This window comes from Pogona vitticeps, chromosome 11 (assembly GCF_051106095.1).
Source record: "Pogona vitticeps strain Pit_001003342236 chromosome 11, PviZW2.1, whole genome shotgun sequence".
Taxonomy (NCBI): domain Eukaryota; kingdom Metazoa; phylum Chordata; class Lepidosauria; order Squamata; family Agamidae; genus Pogona; species Pogona vitticeps.
In genome coordinates this window covers 25,198,016-25,220,323 of record NC_135793.1, presented here as the reverse complement: position 1 = coordinate 25,220,323, position 22,308 = coordinate 25,198,016, and the positions used below count along the sequence as shown (strand labels likewise).

The window sequence follows — 22,308 nt, the reverse complement described above, 5'->3', positions numbered from 1 at the left end:
ATTCTGCACTTCCCGGGTGGGTGTGGGCTTGGCTTCTTGCAGGACCAGGAGGTTAGCTTTTGAGCCACACCATGGGTGCAAGTGACAGAGACCAGGGTGGGTAAAACACACACACACACACACACACACACCCAGAAGGGAGGAATCTCACGGTGCTTCCGTGTTGCGGGTGACGACTCAGCTGGTGAGAAAGAGAGGCTGGTGAGAGGTCTTGCCCAGGTGGGAAGCTTAGGGTTTTGCCTTGGAGGAAAAGGCCTTCTCTCTGTCAGAGAGGAGCCTGTCCTTGTTCAGGAAAACAAGGGCAAATGCACGCTCATTAGTCCCCAAATGGAACTCAGAAATAAGCCTTTTTTTTAATGCTGAATAAAAATTTCCCATTACATCAGTTGGCTTGAGAAGAGATGGACGTGGGCCAGGAGCCTGTGCCTGCTGCTCTTGATTTGTAGCAACTAATTCATTACTTCTGTGAATTAGAAGGGAGCTACTCAATCAACTGCTTTACAGGAGCGGAGCCAGTCCTTTGTGCAGATGCCTGCCTCCCCCTGTCCTCTTGGCAGACAGGAGGGACTCTTACAAACCGTCCATCCCATCACTCATCCTTCCAGTGGCTTTTGTGCATGCATATGTTGAAGGAAGTCAGAGGGAGGAATGTCAGGTCCGCAGGGCAGCTGGGCAGAATGACAGCTGTGGGTTCCAGATGTTGCACCCAGAGGCTAAGGGGGTGGCTGGGAGGGCAACCAAGGAGGGTGAGCTGAACTGATTAGGGGATGGCTGCCCTCCAGTTTCCTTCCTGGATGGCCACATCCCTTTCTCCTCTGAAGTGAATCCCATTAGTTTTTCACTGCAGAGTTTAAAGCAGGTGTTCCCCCACCTGGGGGGGTTGCACAGGTGTTCTTGGGCTGCAAAGCTGGTGGTGGAGGTTTCTGGGATTTGCACTCCTTGAACACCTGGGCAACCCCAGGTGGAGAACCACTGCTTCGAAGGTTGCCAGGTGGAGAGCAGCCAAGTTGCAAATTACATATAACACATTGCTAGAAGAGGGAGTTCTTTAAGTGCCGAGCAATTTGTGATTATCACGGCTGGAGCCTTTCACACCTTTCACACCTAGTGTAGAGGAAGAGGGCCGTGGGAAACATTCCAGCCAGGTTGTCCTGGGGAAGCAGGGATGGCCATTTGCTGAAAGCCAAGACAGGAGCCGATCGTTTGAGTAGAGGGTTCTCTGAAGCTGCTCCCTTGCATCATACAAATGCAAGCAGTCCTTCTGGTGAGTTGATTTTTGGCTCTTTAGAAAACTCTTAAGGAGTGTCAACAAAGTGCGCCTTCTGGCTGGGCCTGTAGCCCATGACCCTCGTTCAATACCTGCCCTCCTCAACCACAGTCCTTCCTGCTTCGGATCAGAGTTAACCCGAGGCTCTTGATGAGTAATGGACATTCACTCTGTCCTGTGGTTTTGCAAAACTCCCTTTTTCTTTATCTCTGTGTTGTTCTCTTTCTCTGTCCAGTAATCTCCTTAACTGTTCTCTGCCGAGCACACTCTGGTTCATGCGCATTTGATTGTTTTCCAAGCAGGTTCCACTCACGGTCTGCACTGCAAAATTAAAAACCAATGTATGATCGTGAAACCCCCAGCGAGGAGTTTTGAGACCGGCAGCCTCCTCACAAATTGGCTTCATTAAAAAGAACCGGTGAGCAGCTTGCTTTGAACAGGGTTTGGCTTCTGGAGAAAGCGAGAGGATGTGATTTTGTGACCGGAGCCAAACTGTTGTGTGGGATAGAGACGGCATGGAGGTGATTGTCTGTGCTATGGATTGTACCACGAGAAGCAGGTCCCCGTTACATCAGGTACACACACATGCAGAGCGTCACTGGTTACTGCCGCTCGCAACCAGCTTTCAAAGATGTCAAGCTTAGCTGATTCAGCCCTTTTATGAGTTCTTTTGCTTTAATTTACAGTGCCCATGGAATGGGGTTTACTCCTCTTGCTAGCCTTGCATATATAAAAATGTGTGTGGTGATGCGTACTCACAGATTTCACAGATCATTTATTTTACCTGTCGCATTAATGATATAACAACTGGTGTTAAACACATGTGAAAAATGCTAAAACCAGAGATCAGAAACACAGGAAGAGAGTAAACGCACATGCTTGCTGCTTTTCTGAAAAACATCCGGTGTGTTTGATTCAAGACTTTAAAGAATATCCTAAATGTTGTGGTCATAGCAAGTTAAGATGAAGTAATCGTTGTGACTTGCCATTCAGTTTGTGGGTATGCCCCGATCCCCTACCCCAAGGCATTTCTTCTGCATAAGAATGACCTGGTTTCCCCCGCAGGTTTCCCTGAGGAGCAGCCTTCCAGTTTTTTAGTTTAATTTTACTTTAGGTGGAATATTTTAATTTAGATGAGTCTCAGGCTTTATGAAGGTCCTTTAAGGAAATGTGGCGTGTCACATCGAACATGTGCACATCTGTTGGATGATGCCTGAGGATTAAACTTGGCTGTAAGTGAAATGTGTAGCTGCAAGGTTAGTTGAAGGCCTTCTCTTTTAATTTTTTGGTTATGTGCCAGCAAGTCAGAACTGGCCTATAGTTACCCTCAAAGGGCTTTCAGAAGCTGGCTGGATAGCTCAATGAGTTGGGTCTCTGGCTGCAGAGGCCAGAGGTCGGGAGTTCAATTCCCCCACTCTGTCCCTCCTGGGAGAAGAGCCAGCCTATGTGGCCTTGGGCAAGCCGCACAGTCCCAGGGCGCCCCCTAGTGGAAGGTAATGTGAAACCACTTCTGAGTCCTGTGTACTTAGAAAACTTTGGAAAGCGTAAGTCAGAATTGGCTTGCTGGCACATGGTTCCTATTCTTAATAGAGCTTTCAAGATAAGTGAGAGATTTAAGGAACAGTTCTTCAACGTGGTTCTCCATGAATCCACACTAGTGGGTTTAGACAGCGCCTGCGCTGGCCTCTCGGAATTTTCTAGAGCTGTAAGAGAAAAGTAACAATGTTTTAGGCTACCCCTTATCGCGCATGTCTTAGCCCGCCAACGGCTCAGTTCCTTTTTTCCGCCAGTGAGTTGGGACCTCTCGTTAGAGCTTTGCTTCTTGGTTCGTTCTGGCGAACTATTTTGCTTATATTTTCTGGCTACCCTGACCTTGGACCGTTTCTTTGACGACGCTTCTGCCTCTGGTGATTTTGATTCAGTGAACTCTGCCTTCATCCGGCGGTAATTGCCTCAAAAGGCCTCCCGCTGAGGCCTAATAGGCCTTTACGGGCCCCCTGCGGAGGCGCCACGCGCCTACAGGAATCTTTCAATTTTCCCTCATTGGACTTCCTTTTTTTGCTCCGGTCGGCGCGGCTCTGTTCTCAGCTACTCAGAACCTCCGCTACGGTTGGTTTTTTCCCTTTCCTCTTGGTCTATGCCTCCTAAGGAAAAGCCATCCCCCAGGAGAGGACCCTTTCGCCTCTGCACCGCGTGCTCCAGAAAACTTCCCTTCCAGGACGGACATTCCCTCTGTTTGTACTGCCTGGGGGAATCGCACGCGGTGTCCCACTGCAGGCATTGCAAGCAGTTCACAAAAGTCACACTCAAGGCGCGCCAGCAACGCCTGAAGTATTTTTTGTGGAAACAGACTTTGTCTGCTTCCCAACCTTCTCAAATGGAGGCTATACCCTCTACCTCCTCCGTGCGCTCCGAAGTGAAGCTAGTTTCGGCGCCCGAGCCATCTAAGGGAAAGGGACCTAAGCAGTCTTCGAAAGACAAATCTAAAAAAAGGAAGACTCCGTCAGCACTTACCTCCGCATCGGTGTCCCTCTTTTCATCGACCGAGTCCTCGGTTCCACCGGTGTCGGAACATCTGAAAAAGAAAAAGGTGTCGACAAAATCATCAGCGAGAGCTAAGGAGCTTACCCTCGTCGTCCCATCTATCTCGACTTCAGTGCCCTCTCCTTTACTCGAGGATTCGTCTCGAGACCGGGAATCGGTGTCGGACTTGGCTCCTTCTTTACCTCCTCATCAAGAGCCACCGTCTGTTGTCGAGAAGTCACCGACCACGAGCCACTTAGAGAAAATAGTGGCTGATCTACCGGGAGTCCCTCGCAGCCCCATTCTAACCGGGCTAGGGACGGGATCGCGATCCTCGACACCGGGATCCCCAGGCTCCAAGTCTCCTTCTACACCAGTGAGACCTGCTAAGCCTGTTCCGGCCCCCTCTCCTCGGCTTCCAGCATCCGAGTTAGAGGAGGAGCCTGTACCTAAGAAGCCCCGGCGCCACCGCAAACATAAACGCGGTTCTGGCGCCGATAGGCATAGGAGACATCGACGCCGAGACTACTCTTCCTCTGACTCTGAGGATAGCAGGGATAGGAAACGGTCTCGGCGTCGTCGTCGTCGTCGCGATGAATCCACTGAGTCCTCGTCATCGACTTCCCGCGACCGACGTCGACGTCGAAAGAGGCCCCGATATACCTCTTCCTCCTCGGCGTCGACCTCACCCCCTAGGAAGGGTCGACATGGCAAGCGCCCGATCGTAGACAAACCGGTCCCCTCGGCACCGGTTAAGCCAACTGACCCTCCAGGTCGACCAACACCTCCTCCTCCTCCGGTGCGCCCGGTGCCCGAACCTGTACCTCAGGCACCTCGGCCTCGTAAGATTTCTAAGGCTAAGGATACGGACTCTCGTCCTAGCATCCTCCAGTCTTCTGATGAGGAGAGTCAGGACCCTCACTCCTCTTCTGAACAAGAGGACGGGAATACTTCTGAGGCTTCTCTGGAATTACCACCTCCGGGAGAACCCCTAGGCTCAGACGCGGCTGACATCCACCCCTCCTCCCCGTCTGAGGACTTTTCCTCTTACCCTCAGATGGTCTCTAGGATGGCTGCAGCGCTTAAACTGGACATAGAAAAATCCCCATCGCGCGCAGACGACCTGATTTTTGGGGATATCCATCTTGCAAGATCTCGCCCTGTCAGTCTCTCTTACGTGCCTGAACTTATGGACCTTCTCAAGGAGTATTGGCAGCACCCTGCTGACCCTCCCAATATGTCCAGGCGTACTGAGAATATGTATCGTGTCCATGGAGATGATACCGCGTTCTTGCTGAAGCATCCAGCTCCCAATTCCTTGGTAGTGGAATCCAGTGTTTCACGATTACCAGCTAAAGGTCACCCAACTCCAACCACTAAGGAGGGCAAGGACTTGGAAGTTTTGGGCAGACGGCTTTATTCTATGACTACTTTTGCACTCAGAGCTCTCAATTACTTGGTAGCTATGGGTGCATACCAAAAACAACTATGGGAACGAGTCTTGCCAGCCCTGCAAGTAGCTCCAGAGGACATCAGGCAGACTTGTCTCAATGCACATGCGGAGGCCTTGACCGTTTCCAAGCACCAACGCCTAGCCTCCCGTCACGTCGCTGATGCCAACGCGAGGAATTTGGCATCCATCATTACTTTAAGAAGGCACGCCTGGCTTCGTTCTGCCAACATCATGGAAGACATCAAAGCTAGGATTAAAAATCTGCCTTTTGATGCAACAGGCCTCTTTAATGGTTCCACTGATGAGAATCTTGAGAACTTACACAAGAGCAAAAAGACAGCGAAGTCCTATGCAGTGCAGCAGCAGCCTAGACCTTCCAAGTCTCAGTGGAGGCCTAGACCCCAGCAACAACCCTATCAACAACAGACCTATCAACAATCCGGTCCTTCCACTTACCATTCGTTCCGATCTCAAGCTGCTCCACGCTCCTCACAAGCTTCTTCATCGGCTTCCAGCTTCAAGCCCCAGGCATACAAAAGGCAGTCCTTCAAACCTGGGGGGAAAAGGTCAAAACAATATCTTTGACTCTCATCATCCCATCCGGTCCATCAGGTTACGCACAAGACTTTCTCCTTACCTTCTGAACTGGAACAAGATTACCCAAGACACCTGGGTCTTGAGCATTATAAGCTCCGGCTACCGCCTGGAGTTTATAGAGTTACCTCCTCTAGGCTGGATCAAGCCTACCTCGTTCGATCCCATCCTAGAGGACGAGATTCTCACCCTTCTAGAGAAGCAGGCCATCCAGATAGTTCCTCAACGAGACATCCTGAACGGGTTTTACTCCCGGTATTTCACTGTTCCGAAGAAGGACGGCGGTCTGCGTCCCATACTAGATCTGAGGGACCTCAATTCTTACCTCAGGCCTCGTCGCTTCAGGATGGTCACTTTAGAAGGGATCCTTCACCTGTTGAAGAAAGGAGACTGGTTTGTGGTGGTGGACCTCAAGGATGCCTACTTTCACGTGACGATACACCGGAAATTCAGAAAGTATCTCCGTCTCATGTTCAAGGACACGGTATACCAGTTCGTGGCTCTTCCTTTCGGTCTAGCCTCGGCACCGAGGACCTTTACCAAATGTATGGCCCCGGTGGCGGCTTACCTGAGGTTGCAGGGCATCCAAATTTACCCGTACATCGACGATTGGCTCATCGTCTCCAGATCCAAAGCAAAGGCATATCGGGACACTCAATTCGTCCTCAACACTCTTCAAGCCCTGGGACTATCCATCAATCTCGAGAAGTCTCATCTAGAGCCCTCTCAAACGATGGACTACATAGGGGCACATCTCGATGCAGTGCAAGGCCGCATGTTCCTTCCTCTAGAGCGCGTTCACAAGATCAGAAGAGCGGTTCGCAAGTTCAAACCGCGACGCACGGTGTCGGCCAGGCTGGCTCAACATCTGCTTGGCCTCATGGCATCGACAACAGCCACCTTGTCTCATGCACGGTTAAAGATGCGCTCCCTACAGATTTGGCTCCTCACCCTGTTCGATCCAGAGACAGACAGCCAAAGAAAGCGCCTCAGGGTCACACCAGAGCTGGCAAGTCAACTACAGTGGTGGACGTTCCTTCCCCATCTCTTGATCGGCAAGCCGTTCAGGCCCATTCTACTTACCAGACAGGTCACCACAGATGCCAGTCCGACGGGTTGGGGAGCCCACTGCGAGGGTCATCAGATCAATGCCCTCTGGACCCCAGAAGAATCGACGCTGCACATCAACCATTTGGAGATGTTGGCGGTCATAAAAGCCCTCAGGGCCTTTCTTCCCCTGGTAAGGGGCAGGGCTATACAACTAGTTACGGACAACACCACCACGATGTTCTACGTGAACAAACAGGGAGGCACAAGATCAAAGTCCCTTCTGTTTCTCACCATCCAGCTGTGGGAGTGGTGCTACCAGCAACACATCTTTCCGGTAGCCATCCACATTGCTACAACGGACAACCAGCTCGCGGACGACTTGAGTCGCCGCTCTGCTCAGACCCACGAGTGGGAATTAGATCAGCAGGTATTCCTCAAACTTTGTCGGCTGTGGGGTCAACCGCAAGTAGATATGTTTGCAACTCCCAGCAACAAGAAATGTCTGCATTACGCTTCTCGAGCCGGGAAAGGAAAGGACTCCCTCGGGGATGCTTTTATGATCCCTTGGAACGTGGGACTGATCTACCTCTTCCCTCCGCTACCTCTTCTGCAGAGAACTATCATCAGAGCCTTGCGAATGAAAGCGGAGGCGATCTTAATCGCCCCTTGGTGGCCACGTCGACCGTGGTTCTCCACACTGTTTCAGGGTGCAGTGGACTACATGACATTACCATTGCATCCACATCTTCTCACTCTGGACGACGGGAAGATTCTACATCCCGACTTGGAAACCCTCCATTTGACAGCGTGGAGGATTTCCCATCACTAATTGAAGTCATTGATAAGGCTCGTAAACCAGCAACAAAGTTGCTTTACCAATATAAATGGAGGAATTTCCTGAAGTTTGCCAAGGAACATAACTTACAGTCATCCCCAGTATCCTTGTCTACCCTCCTGCTCTACCTCAGACATCTTTTTGACTTTGGACTGTCCAAATCTACCCTGAAGGTTTACACAGCGGCTATTGTGGCTTTTCAACCTCAGGGTTCTGAGTCATCTCGCTGGTTTTCACACCCGACGCTTAAGGCCTTCCTCAAGGGTTTAAGCAACATGAGGCCGCCGTTGAAGAAACCAGTGCCACAATGGTCTTTGCAGACTGTTTTACATAGCCTCACCAGACCTCCATTTGAGCCTATGGCCTCTTGTGACCTTAAGTTCCTGTCTTTCAAGACTTTGTTCCTAGTAGCCATCACTTCGGCTAGGAGGGCTAGTGAACTTGCAGCCTTGCGTGCGGACTCTCCCTATCTTCAGTTTTACAAGGATAAAGTTGTTTTGCATCCTGATGTTTCCTTTCTCCCTAAGGTGGTTTCTGAGTTCCACGTTAACCAACCTTTGGTTTTACCAACGTTGTTTCCTGAAGCAGTGACAGATGTTGAGCGCATGCTTCATTCTTTGGACGTTCGAAGGGCACTTGCCTATTATGTCTCAAGGACTAAAGACTTTAGGAAGTCCCCTCGGTTGTTTCTTTGCTTCTATGGTCAGCAGAAGGGTTCAGCTGCTTCGTCGTCCTCTCTTTCTAGATGGTTGGTCTCCACTATTTCGTTGGCCTATGAACTACTACACAGACCTATTCCTGAGGGTCTTAAAGCCCATTCAACTAGGGCTGTGGCCACGTCTACAGCTTTGCTGCGAGGAGTCGATGTTCAAGAAATTTGCAGATCGGCTACCTGGTCTAATGTGTCCACATTTGTCACCCATTACAAGTTGGACCTTCGGGCCAAGAATGAGACCAAGTTTGGAAGGGCTGTCCTTACGTCATTGCTACAATGACGGCCCACCATCCAGTAAGTTTGCTTGCTAATCACCCACTAGTGTGGATTCATGGAGAACCACGTTGAAGAAGGACAGGTTACTTACCTGTAAACATGGTTCTTCAAGTGGATTCTCCATGAATACACACGTCCCGCCCGGCCTCCCCACATGTCCGTCATTGGAATCGAGTCCCAACTCTTCTTTGTGGCGGGCATATGGAACTGAGCCGTTGGCGGGCTAAGACATGCGCGATAAGGGGTAGCCTAAAACATTGTTACTTTTCTCTTACAGCTCTAGAAAATTCCGAGAGGCCAGCGCAGGCGCTGTCTAAACCCACTAGTGTGTATTCATGGAGAATCCACTTGAAGAACCATGTTTACAGGTAAGTAACCTGTCCTTTTCCCAGTTCCACTCCACAACTGTGGAGCCTTCCCAAGAGAAAAAAAAAACAACAATGACATTCCTGGGCACAGGAGGGTTGAAAAGGGCCAAGAGGGCAGGAGACGTGTAAGAAATGAAATAGAGTGGAACAGCGATTCTCAAACTGGGACCTCCAGATGTTCTCGGACGACAACTCCCCAGAAAGTCCTGGCCAGCACAGCGAGTGATGAAGGCTTCTGGGAGTTTTAGTCCAAGAACTTCTGGGGACCCAAGGTTGGGAACCGTTGCAGTGGAGTGTTGGAGGAGAGAGATGGAGGGGAGGGTGACCCCGATGCTGAACACCCTGCAGATGTAGAAGGCACACGCAGTGCCTTCCAGAATTTGTGGCAGGGTGGGCCAAGGATGATCCACCAGATGTTGGTTGGGTTGCAGCTCCCTGCAATTCTTCATCCTTGGCTCTGCTGGTTAGGGCTGATGGGCATTGTAGTCCACTGACGTCTGGAAAGCTGCACCTTGTATGCTCCTCCTTTCTAAAGAGAACCGGTTTCCCTTCCCTCTTCTTACAACGCAAGAAACAAGTCCTTGATGGAACTCTTGTCTGTCCTGCCTTTTTTCCTCTTCTTCCTGCGTTCTTTAGCAAAGCCTGCCTGGGGTGTCAGCACTCTGTGTGTGTGTAAGAGAGAGGGAGAGAGAGAGAGAGCCAAAAGGCCCTGCCTCTCCCGAGGCCTGATGAACAGGAAGTGGCCGAGAACAGGCTGGACTTTCATGCCAGCTCTTGCAACAGCAGTGCATCAGAGAAGGCAGATCCATTCTAGCTGTGCCACGAGGCTGGATGGGGCTTAGGTTACCAGATAAGAACACCTCATAGCACCTTAAGGAGGGAGAGGTTTTAATTGGCATCTGCTTTTGTGGACTGCAATCCACTCATTATTGGCTGAGGAAAGCTGCAGTTCACAAAAAAGCTTGTGTCAAATAAAAAATGTTAGGCTGGTTTTGCACCAGCAGGATAACAGGGCTATACTCCGCCCGGTGTCTTCACTGTTCTTTCCTTTCTCCCTTGCAAATAACCAGGAGAAGCCTCAGGTGGCATTCTGGCATTGTGCTCTCTCTTTCACTCCCTCCCTCCCTCCCACCCATTCCCTTTCCTTCCTTCCTTCTGTCCATCTGTCTGCCAGCCCGCCTGCAGTTTCTGTTCAGGTGCTGGGAAGTCCTCTCTGCTGGCCATAAAATGCATAGATTTTAAGCAGGCAGGGCTATTTTAGGAATGAAGCGGACTTGGAAAACTTAATGGGACTGGCAGATGTATTCACCTATAGATGCAACAAAATCACAATTAAAAGGCAACCAAATAGTGGAGCAGGTATTTAGCACTCAGGTATGGAGGTTTCTTGCAACAGAAGCTCGACACTTAAATTTTTAAAGCTTAATATCCATGAGAAATGGAGTAGAAAACGGTGTGCCGAGTTTCTTATATCTGTTTACAGAACCTTTCCTGTAGCCGTCAAAAGAGTTAGCATGTCTCATTTACAATGATTGGCAAAAAAAAAGAAAAAAAAAAGACCCCAAAAGCCCTGGGAGAAAAGTCTACACTCCCACCAAATGCAGATTTCTGCAGCATACTATGAAGGCAGAGTGGCGCTTGTGATGGATGTGCATCAGTTCCTCAGAAGGGAGAATTCTATAAACTGTGCCATGAGCTGTTTCTCAGATCTGCAAGGAATCTGATATCTCCCTGTTTCAGAAGGTGCCACAGAGATTTGACCTGCGTTTCTGCTGAGATGACATAGTGTTGCTTGCAAAAGACACCAGGCATGAGATGCAGAGTGGCTTTAGATCGGTTGCAGCATGAATGCAAGACAGCAAGAAGGAAATATGGCCAGGAATGAACAGAAGGGGTGTGTGTGGAATTTTGCCAAACATTTTTCAGCAGGAAAATGTTTTTAAAGAAGCAATGAGATAGGGAGAGAGAGCCAAGGGAAAGGTGTAGGTACAGTCTACTCTTATTTCCAGAATGTCTTTATGGGAGAGGTGCAAGAGAAGCATTGCTCCAGAAGAGTCTTACAGCATCAAGGAAGGTGCAGGACCTTGGACAGCACCCCTGAATTCTTGTTGGTTCCAGTCATGAGCCAACCTTCTTCCTTCAGGAGACCTTGAGATTCTGGGAACTTGTAACTTTTCTAGGCTCAGATTTGCGAGGTCCAGGGAACAAAGCTAGACCCCTAACGGATCTCAGGGTGCAACTGGGGCTGCTGCTGGTGTTCCTTAATGAGTTCCCGGATGCTGGCAGATTCAGCAATGTTATCAAACAAGTCTGCTGGAAACATGGGCTGCCAGACGTTGGGAGTGACAGAAGGCAGGAAAGCTCCATCAGGATCTGGTGCTGTCTGAGAGGCACTGCACAGCTTGCCAGCTTGTAAAGTGAATGTAGGATCTTCTCTGACTGACTGCACCAGCCCGCGCTGGCTGGGAGTTAGCATGGCCACCTTCCCCCAATGTTCAGTTAAGAAAAGGGGAAGCCATCTGGCTTGGCTTGAAGAACAAGGGCTATGCTTCTGGCTGGGCCTCTCCAAAATGTCTCTGCTACTTCATCCTCAAAAAACATCTGGCCTGCAACGAGAGTGGCCCCTGGTGACACAATGACAATGACAGCCCGGCAGCTGGCTGCCTGCTTACCCGCAGTGCAGGGCAGAGGCTTTTACTGTGTTCAGCATCTGGACAAGATTTTGTGTGTTTTTAAAACTCTCTTCTTGCACAAATTTTAATGGCCACATGTCACCGCTGATCTAGCTCCTTCTTTCAAAATGATTCACAAAGACGAGGAGTTTGCGATACAGTAAAAATGCTGCAGTAGCTGACATTTGCAATTCAGGGAGGCATGACTCGCATCTGTATTCAAGAGATGGGGAGGGGAACATCTACCAAGGAGAGCCAAATGGCTGCCTTCCTCCTTCAGAGACTCCTGCTGGTCCACCAGTCCCAGAAACCAGGGGAGGAAAACCATGGAAAAAGCCCATAACGCCAGAGAGAGAGAGAGAGAGAGAGAGAGAGAAGGGAAGAAGGATGATTGATGGGAGCAATGCTGGAAGAGTTACTCCTAGCCCCAGTAGCCATGCTGGCTTCCACAACATTTACAGGCTCTGGTGTGGACTTCATCTTTCATGACCCTAGTGTAATGGTCTGGAATGCTGAAAGGTATAAAGTGAAAAAACATCTTTAGAGTCCCTGGGTTTGGGTGCTTATTTAGTGGCGGCAAGAGGTCTGTCTTATTTTTGTTCCTCGCAGAGGTGCTGTTTATATTTTTCTTGCAAATTTTGAATTTTCAGGTGTCATCAGCCACAAGTCTTGGAGTAGAAGTGGAGATATGTATGTGGCTTTCTGGCTTATACCCAATTGATGATCTATCTGTCTGGCCAAGGAGAGCACTTAGCGATTCCACTGATGCGCCCTGATTGTGCACTCACAACACTGGGCTGCATTGGTGGATGCTCTGTTGTTGTTGTTTTTAGGGGAGTGGCCTGCTATGTCACGACCAGCATGTCATAGATGGAAGAGGGTGCTCGAAGCCAGTGTGAACTGGAGAAGCAGGGCCTGGGGCAGAGCCCTTGGAAAAGTGACTTTTCCCATTACTATTCTCTGAAACCTCTAGACAACCTGAACCTTCTCTGTAATTTTTACGAACTTTGGCCCTTCAGGAACTATGCTGTGTGACTGGAAAGAGAAGTAGGAAAAGACGGGGGTGATGTAATGGCCGTTTCTAACGTTGCTTTAAACTCAAATAATTTAGCTAGCTGCGGTATCTGGCAGGTGGCTCAGCGGTTTCTCCATTGCCCACATTTTTTTTTGGGGGGGGGAATTTGGAAGGGAGATTCCATGCTGCTTTGGCACTGTCTTGCTGGTTTGCACAAGTGGAAATCAAGGTTTTTGTTTGTATTTGTATACATAGACTCTTAGAAACCTTGTCTGTGTCAGGGCAGCACCCAGAGGGTGGAGAGTCTGGATCAAAATGCATTGTCATTATCGTCCGCTTCCTCTTTGGATAGCAGGTGCTGAAAAACAAGCTGAAAAGCACATGCAAACCAGCCAGCCTGTTGTTGGCACAGAGCCTCACCAGAGGAAGAGAAAGGGCCCCAGCCCTCGTGACTGGTGTCAGAGATCTTTGGAGATAAACCCATTGCCAGCAGAGAAGTGAGGAGGCCTCTTGAGTCTTTCCTTGTGTCCCTTCTGGTGCCAATTTGGGGAAGGCGTGGGGCGTCTTGATGGCTGTATTACCTAGAGAGCATCTGGGCGACCCTTTTACTCTGAAGCAGGCACTAGACAAGCATGATGACAGATTGAAGATAACATCCATGCATTTGAAGAAATGAAGAACGACAGTCTGCAAAAGCTTGTGCCGAACAAAACTTGCAAGTCTCTCCACGGCCACCAAGCTCTTTATGATTTTAGGTTCAACACTCTAACCCTAACCCTCCCCCACCAGAAAACTCTAATGTTTGTTTGTTTGTTATTTATTTATTTATTTAAAATATTTATATGATTCCCTTCTCCTAAAGGATCCAAGGTGGCTTAGTGTATTAAAAGAAACAAAGTTAAATGCTAAATAATAACGTACCGGTATTACAATGTTTAGAAAGCACTAAACAAATATTTTAAAACTCATAATAAGAGCAATATTAAAAGCACAGGTAAAACACAGAATAAAATGATCCCTTTAAAATATCCCCTTAGTCAACGAGCCATTTAAAAGGAAAGCCTGCCTTAAGAGAAAGGGCTTCACCTGCTTGCGGAAGGACACCCAAGAGGGGGCCAGCCTGGCCTCCAGTGGGAGGGAGTTCCAGAGTCTAAAAAGGAGCAGCCACAGAGAAGGGCCTTTCCAAGAGCACTCGTGAAAGTGGTGCAACGGAGACCGAAGCCTCCTGTGATGATCTTAACACCCATGCTGGCTCAGAAAGGGAGATGTCATCTCTGAGTAGTCCATAGCATTAACTTTGGCAAGCTTTGCCTTCCGCACAAATGTAAGGAATCATGGAGTTAAAGGTGGAGGCCCCCCCCTCAAAAGTCCAAGCCTAAAGTAGGGCTTTAAGAGCCACCCCAATAATGTGAGATGAACCTTGAAGCTAATAGAAATCCAGGGCTACTGAGCGAGAAAATCCATATTATACAGCAGGCAGACAGACAAATGGCTCTACCTTATGCCTTTTGAATGGAATGGAAGGGAATGTATGGTTCCATTCCATTTAAAAGTACAAGGCATGTGCATTTGTCTGTCTGTCTGTCTGTCTGCTGTGGGTACGGAAAAGCAATCTGTATTTCTGGGGAAGAGATCAATATTTTGTGTGTGCCAGATTTAAATTTCTGAAAGGAAGATGTATTCATTGTGTGTGTCCTTAGTTCGCAAGCACAGCCACCAGTTGGGTACACAAAATAATCTAGGTGGTAGACGGTGTTTTTGTAATGGAATTGTTATTGTCCTCGTTATTATTTTAGTCACAGCAATGACATTTATTCCCAGCAGTGCTGTGGCTTTTTCTATTTATTAACTTGATGTTCCACAGTTACTAAAGTGTATACTCTGCAGTATAATTAGAATTTTCAAATACCCGTCCAATAATTTTTGTGTGTATTTATTCTTTGCTGCCATTTTAAAACGTTTCTAAAACTCAATAGTTTATAACAGCCTTGTCCCTCCCAGGAAAAAAAAATAAGTCTTTCTGTCCTGGTAGGATCCAAATTCTTTCACGGAGTGATTTTGTGTGTGGTGAAATACAAGAGGGACGTATTTAATACGGATGCTCCCATCCTTAATGCATGTTCTCAAGTTTAAAAGTCCTGCTGAGTTTGATGGGGTTCACTTTGAAGCCGCAAACGTGCTTGCTCACGAGCACAGCCTCATCTAGCGTCCTGTTTGTGATTCCCGTGGAGTGAACCCTTCCTTCCAGGAACCACAGAGGTCTACCAGCAAAGGGGGCTGGCAGATGCTTTCTGTGGGGCAGGAAGGGGGAGCTGGCCTCCCGGGAAGCCAGTTGTTCACCCTCTTTGCAAGCTGGACGCTGCTTCTCCACGGCAGTCTGCAGGTTGGCTTAAGAGGCTTGAGATGTGAAGGGAACCCACCACAGCAAATGTGTTGCAAGGAGAGCGGTTGTGGGATCGGTGACTAGCAGATCTCACTCTTGGTTGGGATTTTCTCCATTTCGTGGTTTGCACCTGCTGTCATCAGGCGCGCCGTGCATTTCATCAGCTCCAATTCTGGAGCTTTTCCAGCTGCAGAGGTTTTGCTTTCAGGTGCAGTACCAAAAAAAAAAAAAGGTGGTGGAGAGGTCAGCGCCGTTGAGAACCCACAAGGGTCCATTTGCTTACTTCTTATTTACTAGTGGCATTTCTAATCTGGCGAGGTTGGGGCACTCTCCCTGGCTGTCCTCACCCCTCCTTGATTGTCACAACCACCCTTTAAGGTAGAGCAAGTCGATAGATCGCGCTTGCGTTCAAGTTCATCCAATGAGCATCATGGTTCAGCAGGGAGCAGAACCTTGCTCTCCCACATCAGCGGTGAGCCGTGTCATGGGTTCCAGAGACTGTTTCCTACATGCGCACGACCTAGAGTAGGCCCCGCTAGGAACAAGTGCTTCCCCCTTACCCTCTGTGTCTATGTTTGTGGAGGTACGCCTTGTTTTAGAGGGACGATTCTCCTCCGCCCTGCTGGTAATGGTCTTGGCAGCGTGAGATAATAAGTATTGGTGATTACGGAGTGGCTTTAATTGTGAAAATGTGTTTCTGTTTCAGGGGGAAAGACGAAACTGTACATGAGGATTCCTGGGTCTTGCTGGCACCTGGACTCAGGACTTGGCTCTGTAAGTTGGACCCTTTCTCTCTCTCTCTCTCTTTTTTTTCTTTATAATGCAAAGTGGAATAAAATCTGAGTGTAAATCGTGGGTCGGATACACCCAGGAAAGACAACTGTTCCATGTTAGCTGGCTCAATATATATATATAGAGAGAGATTCAGTTCTCCCTTAATTTTATATATATACAATTAATAATTAACTGAATCTCAATATGATAATAAGCTAAGGATGAATGTGACACCTCTGTAGCTGCTAGACACTGTCATGTTTATGGCTACTCTCTGTTGCTCTGCCTTGTGCTTTGTTGTGATGTGGAGGTAGACGGAAGGAGGTTGTGTTTAGTGCCATAGTTTAGCAGATTATAATAATTATGTTCTATCACTTTCAAGAATTCCTCAGAGTTCTGGCCATCCTAGCTGGGAAATCCCAGCCGTTGCTGTCCCAAGAGTTAACTTTTTCAACCTCTGACCAAAAAAAAAAAAAAAAAAAAATTGTCTTCCTCCAAAAGAAGACACAGAGGAGATTAGACCAAGGACGCGTTGGTCAAGACCAAATTGCCTGTTAAAAAGAAAATGTGCAGTTCCTGAATGTACAACTTTTCCCCTCTTGGTATGCTGTTCCTTCAGAGCTCCATGCCTGGGCAATCAGACTTGCAAATACAGACCCTCTTTACTTCTCAGTGATGCATCACAAAGTAGTGTTTATTTCCCAATGACAAATCATGAAACAAAAGCCAGTTAACTGACAGCATGCAGAGCAAGGCAAGCTCATTCAAGGATAAACAAATGTCTTTTGTCTCTAAAGAGAGATCCACTTCTAACAATGAGCTGTCTGATCCTCAGATATGGTGGTTCTTCTGTTTCTTACCCTGCCAGCATTGCATGTTGAGAGGCAGGTCACAGCTCTGCCTGACTGCTGTGCCCGCTGGAGATGCCCGTGGCCTCCTAATTTGATTTCTGCTCTTGCTGAAGTTGTTGCGCCTCAGCTTGAGCGTGCGTCTAGATCTGGGGTGGAGTTGATAATCAAGGTCATCAGAGCTTTCCCTTTAAACCTCTTCTCTAATTTATCGTGCAGGAATTTGAAGTATCTCTGAGGCAATTAATTCAAATGCTCCATTAAAAACATTGGCATCTTTTGAAGAGTGCCTAATTAGATATTTAATCAGAAATCTGGAGCTGATATAGTTCAATACAGGCGATCAAAAAACACCCCTGAAACTTACAGCTGACAAATGCTGTGCACAAAATTGCTAACCAGATCTCTAGCCTTCCCACATGACAGGAGCTGGCTACGTGTGTGTGTGTGTATGTGGGGGGGGGGGGGGAAGAAAATTGGGAAGTGCCCTGGATCAAGGCCTGTCTTGCGGAGTGGAAGAAGGCTTTGCGTGAGATACAGGTGACCCGTTGTAGTCCCACCTTTGCAAGGAAGCGCTAATGGCCACCCTGTTTACTTTGGCATTTTCCTGAGCTGCTTCCGGGGGGGAGGGGGGCAGCTTCTTACCTGCAAACCTGTTAACATTTGTTTGGAAAAGATGGTTGTTAACTGAGCCCTAATTAGTCTTACTGATTTTTTTTTGTTTGGTTCTTCTGCTGATCTTTTGGCTTTCTAAACATGTTGGGAGCGTTATTCAGATTTGGCCCTCCTCAAAGCTGGTAAAATCGGAGGAGTAGCTCCAGGAGGAGAGACTTGTTACCTTCCTGGTACCTTGGTTTTAATGCCAAGGGACAAGACGCTGCTTGTTAAAGAGGGAAAACTTCCTCCAGACCCTCGTTTTGGCTTCTCCAACACCGTCTGCTCTTTTATGGAGTTTTACAAATTATTCATAACTTCATTAATTTCCTGCTGGGAATAACACGCCAGCTTAGAGACCCAGTAACTGAGATGTATTTCATTCTGTTCGTTTCCATGTAGCATGGATCTCGGCTGCTGGGCTTCTTAAAATGTAATGCAAAAACAGATATTACCTGCTGGCAGATGTTGGAGAGACAGGCTGGGGCGCTTCACTGGTGTGGTCATGCATGGTGGTGGTCCTCTTTCTGCAAAGACGTTGTGGTGAGAATTAAGAGTGCACTGTGTGCCTCGTTAAACATGCTGGCTGTACAGGTATTGCCGAACGTCCTCCCCATGGCCTAGAAGCTTGTTTGCCGCCTTTGAAGCCGAGGTAGAACAGAAGGTTCCTGAGTGCTCACAAAGATGTAAATCCAAATTGATTCCATGGATCAGAGTGACACCACTGGAGGTGGTACATAGCCACCCTTACTAGTACCGCTGCTGGCTTTAACTTCCATCAATTTATCCAAATTAGCAACTATCACAATATCTTCTGGCAGGGAGTTCCACAGTTTAACTATGCACTATGGTGTTTTTCCCCCCTGTCCCAAATTTCCTACCATGCAGCACCAGGGGATAAACTCATGGTGCCCTAGTATTTTGAGAGAGGAAGAACAAGGGTTCTCATTTATTTTTATTTATTTAAAATATTGACACCATGCCTTTTTCCTCATGAGGACCCAAAGCAGTGGCTTCTCTAATAGAATCATTTTCATGTACTTCTATCACCTCCCCCTTCCTTACTTCCCCCCCCCCCCCAGCTAAACGGATGAAAATGCTGTAACCTTTTCTTGTAAGGGAGACACTCCAGACATTCTGGTTGACCTTTTCTGCCATTTCCCTATTTCTGCAACATCCTATTCCTCCAATGTGGCACCCAGAATTGTACACAGATTTCCAGATGTAGAAGCAGTATAATCCTGGTGGTTTGATTTATTTTTTGTGATGAGTGGTCGTCCACCGTTTGGGACACAGCTCTGCACCGAAGACAAGGTTGCTTTGGAGCATGTGCAGAATACCAGCTTGTTGTCTTGTCTCTTGTAGCTGCAGAGGATCCTGGAAGCTCTCGGTGCTAGAGGGGTAACATTTTTGGAGACATTTTCAGCCTGCAGCTTTTGCAGTTTTCCAGACTTCACTGGTGATGTTTTCAACACTACTTAATTTGAACTGCATAATAATAATTTAGTGTATTGTGCTTTTGAATATGTGTCACACATGTAACTTTTTAGATGTTGGAAGCTGCCTTGCGTCCTTTTCCTGAGAGAAAGATGAGATATACATAAATAAAGTAAACGATAAAATAAATAGACGAAGTCCCAGCAAAAACTAAGTGCCAAAGGTCTTTCCTCTTTTTTGTGCTAGAGGAAAGGAAGAGAGTGCCTGGGGGGCTTGGAGGATTACATTCCCCACCCCCCCAAAAAAACAAAACCCCAAAGACCAGGTTAGCTGCTTGGGCTGACAGAGACTATGAAAAAGGGCCCGTCTTATTAGTGCTCATGAAAGCCTCTGCTAACGAGCCTGGTCTCTCTCTGAGACGGCTGTGGAGGCATGTTGGCTGTTGCTCTTGGCGTTTGATCCTTGCCACTCATTAAGGTGGCCAGTGAGTGAGCAGTCTGGTCAAGCAGCGGGTTTGCTGTACTTATTGCGCACTCCCCTGTCCTCACAGATCAAAGGCAGTCCTTTTTTTTTTTTCCTGGGCTGGAGAAATGGACTCGCTCTGCAAAGCCTTTCATCCTGAACCGGAGAGGCCACTTAATTCACTGCGGTAGCCGTCTTGATGTGTCCCCCTCGAAGGGGGGACCTCCCTGTTCCTCTTTGGGTTGTTGTTGTTGTTGTTGTTGTTGTTGTTGTTGTTGTTGTTGTTGTTGTTGTTGTTGTTGTTGCTGTTGCTGTTGTTGTTGTTGGGTTTTCTCTCTCCCTGGCCACCTCCGCCTTGCCCCAGCTCTTTCCCAGCACAATAGTCTAAACACTCCTGAAAGCATCTTGGGCTGTGCAGCATGAGCTGCTGCTGCTGCTGCTGCTGCTGCTGCTGCTGCTGCTGCTGCTGCTGCTTCTTCTTCTTCTTCTTCTTCTTCTTCTTCTTCTTCTTCTTCTTCTTCTTCTTCTTCTTCTTCTTCTTCTTCATCATCATCATCATCATCATCATCATCATCATCATCATCTCAGAACTGCAGAGCTGGAAGGGACCCTATGGGATCATCCACTCCAGCCCCTGCCAAGGAGGTCCAGGGGGGGAATCGAACTCCCAACCTCTGGCTCCACGGCCTGGTGCCTAAACCCCTGAGCTATCCAACCAGCTCAGAATCTTAGAGCTCCAGGACTAGAAGGGATCTTTTGGCTCAGACTTTGCCAGGGAGGCCCAGTGGGGGGATCGAACTCCTCACCTCTGGCTCTGCAGTCAAAGACCTAAACCGCTGAGCTATCCAGATCTCAGCCTCCTTTACCCCCTTCCCAAACAACGTGGGGGAAATCCAGAGGCCTGACCTGATTTGTGTATATATTTTTTTGCTCTTTTTTTTTTTTTTTGTGGGAAGTCAGGACCTCTCTCCAGGCAGTCTTGGCGGGATGAGAAACTTTGGGAGTCCGCCTCGTATCGCTCATCCTGAAGTGGCCCATCATCGTCAACAAGGAGCAGCCCCTGGACCAGAGGTAGACAGGTCACCTGGTTACAATCTTTCTCCTTCAAGAGAAATGCATTAATTGACAATTAAATTCCCCAAAATGGCTTCTGTTTTTGCGTCTGTGCAATTTTATGCAAATAAGCATTCTCCCTGAATCTCCATCCCTATTTGTCCTGATCCTTAAACAACCACCGGACATGGACCACTGGAGTTCTCGCTGCTTGGAGCAATAGGCTGAGGGGGGGGGGATGATAAAATTGATCAGAGCCCCCATTCTGGGCTTTGGAAAGCATCTAGATTCTTCCCGTGTCGCTAGCATTGACTAACATGCTTGTCCTTCCGGGCATGTACATCACCGGGCGCCGTAATAACTCTTAATAATTTAGATTGATTGCCGATCTGTTGCTGTTCATCTAGGATTCTGGTTGCTCTGCTAACCATGTACATCACACGACAAACCTCTTGGGCGTTGCTCTTCCAGAAGGGAGATCTTAGAGCCATTTTTCTTGCTGATCTGGGCTGGTGGCAGCAGCCTCGCCACTCAACAACTCCTGGTGTCGCTCCTGAGCCTTCCTGCCCCAGTGCAGTGCCGCTCCAGATATTCTGCCTTCTCCAAATTGCATTAAAAATGAAACTCTTCATATGTGTGCCTCGAAGGCGGATCAGGATGAGAGAATCAACAGTAATGAAGCTGCTTAAGGTCCTTGCCAGGGGTGTGTGTGTGTGTGTGTGGAGCGACATGGGGAAGTATTTTTCAGCTTTGGCAACTCTGCGGAAGACTAAGCATGCTCATACAGAAAGAATTATTCCACAGAATTTGCCAACAGTTCTTTCTAAAAGCGCATTGATGCGGGCATCTGACTCGTTCATGCAATTCCATTTCAAGCCACAAGATGTCCCTGTTGTGAACAGAGGCAAAACACCAAAGGTAGTTGTAGCGCCATCTAGGGTTGGCACTAACTTCAGTCATTTCCCTCAGCTCAGGAGCATAGAATGGATTGATCTACATGCGTTGCATGACTTCTCTGTGGTCCCTGAGTTAGCCGGTGGCTCTCTGGTGTAGTGAAGGAAGTTCTCCTGTCATCAACGTTGAGAAAAGACTCATTGGCTGGTCGGTTTCACCTGTCTATATGGAAATGTTTGCTGCCATCATGTCCTTTTCCTTGGGCAAAAACACAATTTAAATTGTTTGGGGCTCTGGGGTTCCCAGTCCAAAAATCTCCAGGGATTCTGGGAATTGTAGTCCAAGAAAAGTAACTTCTATACTCTTTAGAAAGCTGATATAGAAATAGTTGGCTCTGACTTAGCGGAGGGTTTATTTTCTCTTTCTTATGTTTTGAGACAGCTCTTATTTCAGAAGAAATTCCAAGATGAATATTTAGTTTTAATTACTGTTTAAAAAATACACAAAACCTTGCACCCTATCATTCTTATCACAGCTGGGCTCCCAGAGAATTTTCCCCAGTAGCTTTGCAAAAGTGGCTGTAATCTTTTTCTCCAAAATAGTTTGTCCTATGCAAAATTTGCTGTGCACTGGAAGCAATCACTGTCTGCTCGAACAAGACCGGGTCATTTCATGTTAAGATTTTTGTCTTACCCAGAATGGTTGTTACATGCCTTCAAGTCGCCTCTGACTTATGGTGACTCTATGAATGAGTTATATCTCCAAAATGTCCTTGTCTTCAGCAGCCCTGCCCAGCTCTTGCAGACTCAAGTCCGTGGCTTCCTTTAGGGAATCAATCCATCTTGTATTAGGTCTTCCTCTTTCCCTGCTGCCTTCCGCCTTTCCCAGAATTCTTGTCATTCTCAGAGAATCCTGCCTTCTCATGATGTGCCCAAAGTTGGACAACCTCCGTTTCAACTGTTTTGCCTTCAGAGAGAGTTCAGGATTGATTTGATCTAGAACCCACTTGTTCATCTTTGTGGCCATCCAGGGCAT

General features: G+C 47.9%; 1 protein-coding gene and 1 long non-coding RNA gene across 3 annotated transcripts in view; one reads left to right on the top strand and one right to left on the bottom strand.

Moving 5' to 3' along the window:
• HTR2C (5-hydroxytryptamine receptor 2C) overlaps window positions 1-22,308 on the top strand; it is a 136,211-nt gene that overhangs the window by 25,273 nt on the left and 88,630 nt on the right. For both annotated transcript variants that reach the window (XM_078380725.1, XM_020795796.3), the window contains exon 2: window positions 15,858-15,925. The gene's annotated coding sequence lies outside the window, so the exon portion shown is untranslated. The remainder of the gene's footprint in view (window positions 1-15,857; window positions 15,926-22,308) is intronic.
• Window positions 1,460-4,348, bottom strand: LOC140704511 (uncharacterized). The gene is made up of 2 exons (XR_012083733.2): window positions 3,782-4,348; window positions 1,460-2,970 (listed from the first exon to the last, which is right to left on the bottom strand). It is a non-coding gene; the product is annotated as an uncharacterized LOC140704511 (long non-coding RNA).